Genomic DNA, 9,116 nt, shown 5'->3' with positions numbered 1-9,116 from the left:
CTGTGTGTAAAGAGCTCTTATCTGTACCAGTGTACATTCTGTAGTATAGCCAGATTTGTAAGCTAGAACTGGGGTCATGATAGTGGGAGTAGGAGGTGGGGACGAAGCCTTAAAGAACTAGAGGAATGTTGTGCGTTTGGTTGGTGTTATAATGCACCATGGCTGTCTATCCTTTCTGGTGACTCTTCTGTGAGGGATATCCAATTATCTACAGGTGGACTTTAGGTCTCCATTCCGACCCCCCTCATTCATATCAAAATGGTAGTTTGTTTTGGGTCTTCTGATGCCTGATACCTAATTCGGATGCCTGATACCTAATCCCATCCATACCTCATGATCACATGGGTTGGTGTGCTTCTCCCATGTGGGCTTTGTTGCTTCCCTGCTAGATGGCCACTTGTTCAGCTTCAAGCCTTTAAGACCTCAGATGCTATATCTTGTAATATCTGGGCACCATCTTCTTCACCACATTAGATTATGTACTCATTTTGTCTTCAGAAAGGTGTCAGAAAGGTGGACATCACAAAATGCTAGGTTATTAGAACAAAGTGTTTTTGCGCGGAGGGAGGACTTGAGGAGCGACCAGTGTCTGTCTGCTCCCTTAATAAGGAGGGAATTATTTATGGAAGCAATCAACCACCCATTCCATATCCTTCTCTTATTGCTTACTCTTCATGTTCCTCTCACACACAAATATTTTTAAGTGTTAAAACTTCCTTATCAGTCTTGTTTTGCATGTTTCCATATTTGATTAAACCCACTTCTATCAAGGTGATTTCAATTTAGTGACCCGAGATAGCACTTCTATGACTATAAATCTTTATAGGCACAGACAGGCTCGTTGCTATCTCTCAGAGCTCGCCTTCCAGTTAGCAGCCTAACACCTAACCCATAACTGCACAATTTAGAAGTTGAGATTAGCTACTCTGGAAACTGAAGGAGTTGTTTTCTGAGCTGGTAATAAGCCTTCCTCCAATCCTAATGCTGAACTGGTCTTCATGTAATCCAGCTTCTCGGATGCATAGTTCTATGCATTGCTGTGAAGCTACCGATAGCAATTAGCCCAACCTCATCTTTTTGGGCTTTGACATAATTATAAACTCATATGAGTACCAGGACCCACATCTTTTCAAGTCAATTTCCCTTCCAATGAACTAAATTTAAGATGAGGATTTTCTGGCTCGACCAGAGGATGTACACTGGTACAGATAGGAACTGGAAACACAGGGAATCCAGGACAGATAATCCCTTCAGGATCAGTGGAACGTGGAGGGAAGGTGAGGTAGGAAGGGGAAACTGATTACAAGGATCTACATATAACTCCCTCTCTGCGTGAAGGGGGTGAAGGGAGATATCAGATAGTGTAAGATATGACAAAATAATAATAATTTATAAATTATCAAGGGTTCATGAGGGAGGAGGGAGCTTTGAGGGAGCGGGAAAATGAGGAGCTGATATCAAGGGCTCAAGAAGAAAGTCAATGTTTTGAGAATGATGAGGGCAACAAATGTCCAAATGTGCTTGACAAAATGGATGGATGGATGGATTGTGACAATAGTTGTATGAGCCCCCAATAAAATTATTATTTAAAAAAACAATGTCAAAAAAGAAGAGGATTTTATCTCTCTTATTGGTGTTTTTATACAATTGGGGTTTGGTAGTTTTATGGAAGCAACTTGTTTTATGGTGTTAATTCTGCCTTTGATTAAGTAATTTTTGAACTACTTTGTCATCATTCACTTCCCTTTTATTTTTCACTTTGAAATGAAGAACAAGATCCAGAGCTAATAGTGAGAACAGACACAGCCAAAAAAATGCAGAGAAATGGAATTTGAAACAATTATAGAAGGTGATGTTCCAATTCCCTAATAGGTAAAATTCCTGGTGCCACCCCCAGGTAGTCTTGCCAAGATCTTAAGAGCAACTTTTCTTGCCTGTAGAAACCCCAGCCTTACATCTCATGAGCTAGGTCATTCCAACCTCCAAAGTGCCTTTCTAAATAATTCAGGAGAGGCCAAGTTTTCCTACCAGAAAGCAAGAGCTCAGCTCTAAAGGTAGCTCAGGGAAATTTCTGGATAGTGTTATTTTTTTCAGAACAATTTAGAGGATATGCCACAAAGGTTTGTGGACTATGATTGATGTACAGCCCAAGCCAAATACCAAGCTTCAAATTAGAATAGTAGTCAATAGTATTATGAAGGTAGATTTGTACACAAATCTGATGAAGGAGGAATAGGGCAGAATAAGGAAGATCAAGAGTTTTACATTCAAATATATAAGCAAACTCCAATTAGTAAATGACTGACTATTTCAGGGAAAGTAGTTGTTGAACCTGTTCCTGAAATGCTAACAGTGAATTCAAGGTTTTCGAGTGATATGATTATTAACATTAAATGAGGTAGAATGCATGACATTTTTTTTGTCGGCGAATTTACAAAATTGAAGTGTTTTAAGGACAGAAGTCAGCTGTGTTTTCAGTTGGCAATATATTGCAAATTGTTGTACAAGTAAATTAGCTTTGGTTACATCCAAACAGAGCTTTCCAAAATCCCATGCTTTCAATTTCTCAAACAATCACAAAGCAATTAATGTGCTTAATTTGTTTATGTCAATAATGCTGAATTCCGACTGGCTGGTTTCTCATTTTCTTCCTTGTGATAGGTATTTTTTTTTAAAGTAGAGGATTATGTTACCTAGAAGTTTCTTACATGCATTTAAAAAATAGATTTACTGTTTAAGTGGATAGTGCATTGTGGCACCCAGCATTTGGCTGACCAGGGTGTTTTGTTTTTTTTCCCGAAGAGCAATGGAATTCTTTATTCCTTCCCTACAACATGACACTTCTTGAATCTCCTATTGCTAGATACTCTCATCCCTTCTCAATTATTCTTTTTCTCATTATTATTATTTTGGTGTGGATTTTTAATTAATCACTTTATTAGGGGCTCATATAACTCTTATCACAATCCAACATACATCACAATCCATACATACATCAATTGCATAAAGCACATTGCCCTTATCATTCTCAAAACATTTGCTCTCCACTTAAGCCCCTGGCATCAGGTCCTTATTTTTTCCTCTCTCTTCCTGCTCCCCCATCCCTCATGAATCCCCAATAATTTATAAATTGTTATTTTGTCATGTCTTGCCCTGTCCGACTGTCTCCCTTCACCCACTTCTCTGCTGTCCTTCCCCCAGGAGGTCACATGTAGATCCTTGCAATCGGTTCCCCCTTTCCAACCCACCCTCCCTCTACGTTCCCAGTATCGCCACACACACCACAGGTCTTGAAGGGATCATCTGCCCCGGGTTCCCCATGTTTCTGGTTCCTATCTGTACCAGTGTACATCCTCTGGTCTAGCCAGACTTGCAAAGGAGAATTCGTATCATGATAGTGGGAGGTGGGGGAGGAAGCATTTAGGAACTAGAGGAAAGTTGTATTTTTCATGGTTGCTACATCGCACACTGTCTGGCTCGTCTCCTCCCTGAGACCCTTCTGCAAGGGGATCTCTAGTGGCCTACAAATGGACTTTGGGTCTCCACTCCGCACTGCCCCCCTTCATTCACTATGGTAAGATTTTTTGTTCTGATGATGCTTGATAACTGATTTCTTCGGGACCTCGTGATCACACAGGCTGTGTGCTTTTTCCATGTGGGCTTTGCTGCTTCTGAGCTAGATGGCCACTTGTTTACCTTCAAGCCTTTAAGACCCCAGACGCTATATCTTTTGAAAGCTGGGCACCATCAGCTTTCTTCACCACATTTGCTTATTCACCTGCTTGGTCTTTAGCAGTTGTGTCGGGAAGGTGAGCATCACAGAATGCCAATTTAATAGAAGAAAGTATTCTTGCATCTTAAAACAATCATTTTATTGTGGGCTTTTATAGTTGTTAGAACAATCCATATATCCATTTTATCAAGAGAATTTGTTCATATGTTGCCATCATCATTTTCAAAGCATTTGCTTTCTACTTGAGCTTTAGGTATCAGGTGCTCTTTTTGCCCTCCCTCTCATACTCTTTCACCCTTGTGAACCTTTGATAAATTAAAAATTATTATTATTTTCATATCTTACACCGCCTGCTGTCTGTGCCAGGGTGGTTTTTAAGGGCAGTCACATGTTTAATATGTGAGTATGGAGGCCATCTTCAGTTAATTAATTTTTTAATTCATTTCATTTTGCTATACTAGATAATGCCTGACATCAGGGGGAATGCAGGGATTTGTGTGAACAGGGAAATAATCAATGGTGACTAACTTCTCCTAAAGCTATGGGGTCTGCTATTCCCGAACAAAGAAAGTAAAATAGCAGGTGTTTTCTATTCCACCGTATGACATTTCTAATAAAATTCTATGTGAAGAGAGACAGCCAATAGAAATTATTTTCCAGCAGCACCAGCTGTTGATCCACCTGTCTCCTTACTGTTATGAGCTTTGATCTTGTAGCTAGGCAAATACCTTAATTAGATTACATGTCAGTTTTGCATAATGAGAGTAGGTCCAAAGCTGGAGCTTTACTGGGAAATGGGATCCTGCTTTGGTTGATGTCGTGTTTGTCCATGTACATGTAGACATCCACCAAGAGCTGCTCCCTCAGTTTTAAAGATTTTTATTCCCAACATTGCTGCTCAACACTGAGGAGTCTTGGGCATTGTTGGTGACTCTAAGGGTCAGTACCCCAGTTTCAGAAAACATCATCTCCTTGATAGGCGGAGAGCATGGACATCTGGCTAACAGAAACAATGAATGCATATTAAACCACACACACACGCACACACACACACACACACACAACAACCAAAAACCAACAAGCAAACCCAGCCTTTGAGTCACTATTCACCCTTGATGACTTCTTGTGTGTTCTAGGAGAACTGTGCGCCATAGTTTTCAATGCCTGTCATCTTTCAGATATAGATCATCACTTATTCCTTCCAAGGTGCGTCTGGGTGGATTCATATCTCCAACCTTTTAGTGTTGAAGCTGAGCTTCAACTGTTTGCACCACCCAGGATCTCTTCATAAAGCAGTTTCCCCTTCTTTTGCCTTTATACTATTAAAATCTTGTTGTTGCTAGTTGGTTTGGGTCAGCCGTGACTTATGGAGGATTTAGGTATCAGTGAACTAAACATTGCTGGGTTCTCTGCCATCTCCAAGAAGCTCTGGAGCTACAGTGGGTTCGAACTTGGGCTGCTAACCACAATTTAAAGTCATCAGCTGCTTCATGCAAAGAAAATCTATCTGTTCCCATCAGCTTTACAGCCTTGGAAACCCAAGGGGGAATTTTACTCTGCCCCACAGGGTAACTGAGTTGGCACTGACCTGATGACAATGATTTTTTAAATCATTTTATTCGGGGCACATACCATTCTTATCACAAGCCACACATACATCCATTGTGTAAAGCACACTTATACATTCATTGCCCCCATCATTCCCAAAACACTCACTTTCTGCTTGGGCTCCTAGAATCAGTTCCCCATTTTCTTTTTTATTTACCCCTCCCTCATGAATCCTTGATAATTTATAAATTATTATTTTATCATATCTTACCCAACCCATCGTCTCCCTTCACCCACTTTTCTGTTGTCCATCCCCAATGGAGGAGGTTATATGTAGATCCTTGTAATTGGTTCCCCCCTTCTATCCCCTCCTCCCTCCTGGTATCACCACTCTCACCACTGGTCCTGAGGGGTTCATCTGTCCTGGATTCCCTGTGTTTCCAGGTCCTATCTGTACCAATGTGCATCCTCTGGTCTAACCAGGTTTGTAAGGTAGAATTGGGATCATGACAGTGAGGAGGGGGAAGCGTTTAAGAACTAGAGGAAGGTTTTGAGTTTCATTGTTTCTACACTGCACCCTGAGTGACCTATCTCCTCCCCACTTCCCCTCTTCAAGGGATGTCCAGTTGTCTACAGATGGGCACTGTGTCCCCATCGCACACTCCCCCTCATTCACGATGATATGGTTTGTTTTTTTCCTTTGGTGCTCGATACCTGGTCCCTTCGATCCTTCATGATCACACACGCTGGTGTGCTTCTTCCAGATGACAGTGATTTTATGCCCTCTTCATGGTCTTATGGAAAATGAGAAGTAACAACTGCAATCACCCAGTAGTCATCAGAATGTGGAATGTTCAAGGCATGGACCTAGGAGAATTGGAACTTGTAAAAAATGAAATGGAACACTTAAGATCCAAATCTTCGACATGAAGGGGAGCAGGAGTGAACTGGTCTTGGCCAATTCACCGTTAGTCATGCGATCTACTAGGTTGGGAAGGACAAACTGGAGAGTAACAGTAGCCATGAGGATGACTCAGGGTTGTTACAATGCTGTTACCATCGTGGCAATTGGCTGAAGGGCCTACAGAGATTTCTTTTACTTACCATATTATCTATTCAAATAGCCATTTGAAAATACAAATTCATTATTCATGACTAATTCTCCATATTGAGTGAATAAAAGACATGATCCCAATTTCTAATAACGTACAGTCCAATGATCCAACTTAATTGCCGTGTTTAAAACTGTCTTTTAACTGCGTGACAAATATCTGTTTCCCATTTCAAGTGTATCATTTCCTATTATTCAGTCTCAAGATCTGTCTAGCCAAGGATTTTCAATAGTGGCTGAGTATCAGATTACTGGGGGAACATACTTGAAAATGCCAACGCTTATGCTCTCCCGAGCTTCATTAAATGAGGATCTCTGCATGCGGGTGTGTTTCAAAAGCTCCCCAGATGCAAACAGGGTTGCGCATCATTACCGCTAGCTAGCATAAAGTCTAAATCTGCTTCCAGGATACAATCTCAATGTCAATCCCCCCCGCCCCCCCCTTCACCAGCTCGCTTCATCAAGCACATTACTCATCTCTTTTTTCTCACAACATCCTTTATTCAAAATGCAGCTTCAGTGAAGCCTTTTTCAGGGAAACTTCTATGAGCTACACCCTTAAGTTTGGCTCCTTGTTTCTATGGTGCCCTTGTTAAGGCTATGAATTATTATAATTGACTTCTTTATTTAAAACTGAGAATTGGGTGAAAGTTTCCAGAGCAAATTGGCTTTCCACTTAACAATTCAAAGGCATTTTGGTTCATGGCCTTGACTGCTTTACCCATAAAGTAACAGCACTCTGCCATTTCTTTCCATTGTTATTTCTTTTCTCTGCCTTCCTACCCACTGACCTTTATCCCTGGGCAGATTAGCCCTTTGACTATGTGTGATTGATGGCCTAACGGAGTCCGTACCTTCATGCTGCTATTGTTCACCTAATAAGTCTATCACATGGCTGAAAGTTGAGCTGTGGGTATGGCCCAGGTGCAAAGAGTATCCAAGGGTCTCACTAATCTTGATCAGACCTGAACGCTCACTCTTCATTTATGGTGTTAAGTTTTGTTCACAGGACTTTCTTGTGTGATTCCTTCCAGAGTGACTGGCAGTGGTAGCCTGGAACTATGTAGTTATTTTGGTCGCAGGGCCCCGAGACTGAAGGTCATGTTATTCATTCGTTCTTGACTAAAACATTTTTGAACAACTTTGGTCTTAGGATCAAGGTGACAGATTATTTTTCCACCTGCATTTATTAATAAGTAAACATGATAAATTTTCCCTTTAATTATCATTGGGTGTGTTTTGTCTTCTTTGTGTGCAAGCTTCGTGTGGAAGACAATGGATATTTTCATTCAGCAAATGGTCAGGGCCAACTGACTCACTTCTGGAAAACCGACATCTTCCTCTAGCGTATGTTGATGCAAACAGCAGTGGGTGCTCAGAATGAATTGTTTTCCTGGTTCAACTTGAACTTGTATCTTCATTTAGCATTCTAATGGCAAATTTAAAATTATGTCATCAGTCAGCTTCATGGATTTAATTTTCCTTCCTGTCTACTAAATTGAAAGGATATTTTATTTTTCATTTATATTATATGAGTTCATTGCATTTATATTATTTTATATATTTTAATCATTTAAAAATAATTTTATTGGGGGCTCTTACAGCTCTTATAACCATCCATACATCAATTGTATCAAGTATATTTGTACTTATGTTGCCATCATCATTTTCTAAACATTTACTTTCTATTTGAGCCCTCCTGGTATGGCTACTCCCATTTCTGTTCCTGAGGGTTTTATCTGACCTGGATGTTGTGTGTCTGTATCAGTGCACATGTTCCAGTCTAGCCATAACTGAAAGGCAGGACTGGGATCATTATAGTGGGGTGATGAAGCCTCAAAGAACCTGAGGAATATTGTGTGTTTTATTGATGCTATACTGCACCCTGTTGGCACCCTTCCTTGTCACCCTTCTGTGAGGGGAAGTCCTATTGTCTGCAGATGGGTTTTGGGTCTCTGCTCCTACCCTCCCCATTCTCAACAATATGTTTTGTTGTTGTTGTTTTGGGTCTCTGGTGTCTGTTACCTGAGCCTATCAACACCCCATGATCACACAGGCTGGTGTGCTTCTTCCTTGTAGGCTTGTTGCTTCTCTGCTAAATGGCTGATTGTTTAACTTCTGAAGGGAATATTTTGAAATGATTTATTTTAGCCATTTTTTTGGAAAAAGGGTGAGGATACCCAAATTAATTAAATCCAGATAAATTAAAATCCACAGCCCTGAATAGTACTCTGTAAGTGTCTTGAAGACAGATCATATCATATCAATTTTGGGGATATATAATTGTATATCCATATATAATAATGGCATATAAATGCTCAAATTACAGAACAATATCATTGATATCACATACTGGTAAAATTTTGCTGAGGATCATCTAACAATGGTTTCAGCAATACATTGACAGGGAGCTGAAATAGGTTTAGGCTGGATTCAGAAGACATGAAATACAAGACATCATTACTGATAAGAACAAATACTACACTTGATCTTAACTAAAAGATTGAGAAGCTATGGGTAGGTTCATCATTACTGATGTCAAATAGGTCTTGCTGAAAGCAGATAATACTATAAAGATGTTTACTTGTGTTTTATTGACAATGATAAGGCTTTCAATAGTGTGGATACTAACAAGCTATGGATAGCCTTCAGAAGAATGGGAATTCTAGAACACTTCATGTGCTCCTGTGAAGCCTGCACATGGATCAGGAGGCAGTTGTGTGA

The 9,116-nt window shown here is 40.3% G+C and overlaps 1 pseudogene; it reads right to left on the bottom strand.

Annotated features, from left to right (window-relative positions):
* Positions 1–8,749: 8,749 nt before the first annotated feature.
* Positions 8,750–8,907, bottom strand: LOC142441865 (U2 spliceosomal RNA; annotated as a pseudogene).
* Positions 8,908–9,116: the final 209 nt, after the last annotated feature.

Source organism: Tenrec ecaudatus, chromosome 2 (assembly GCF_050624435.1).
Source record: "Tenrec ecaudatus isolate mTenEca1 chromosome 2, mTenEca1.hap1, whole genome shotgun sequence".
Classification (NCBI taxonomy): Eukaryota; Metazoa; Chordata; class Mammalia; order Afrosoricida; family Tenrecidae; genus Tenrec; species Tenrec ecaudatus.
Note: the sequence above shows the minus strand (reverse complement) of the source record. Positions and strands in the feature narration are given on the sequence as shown.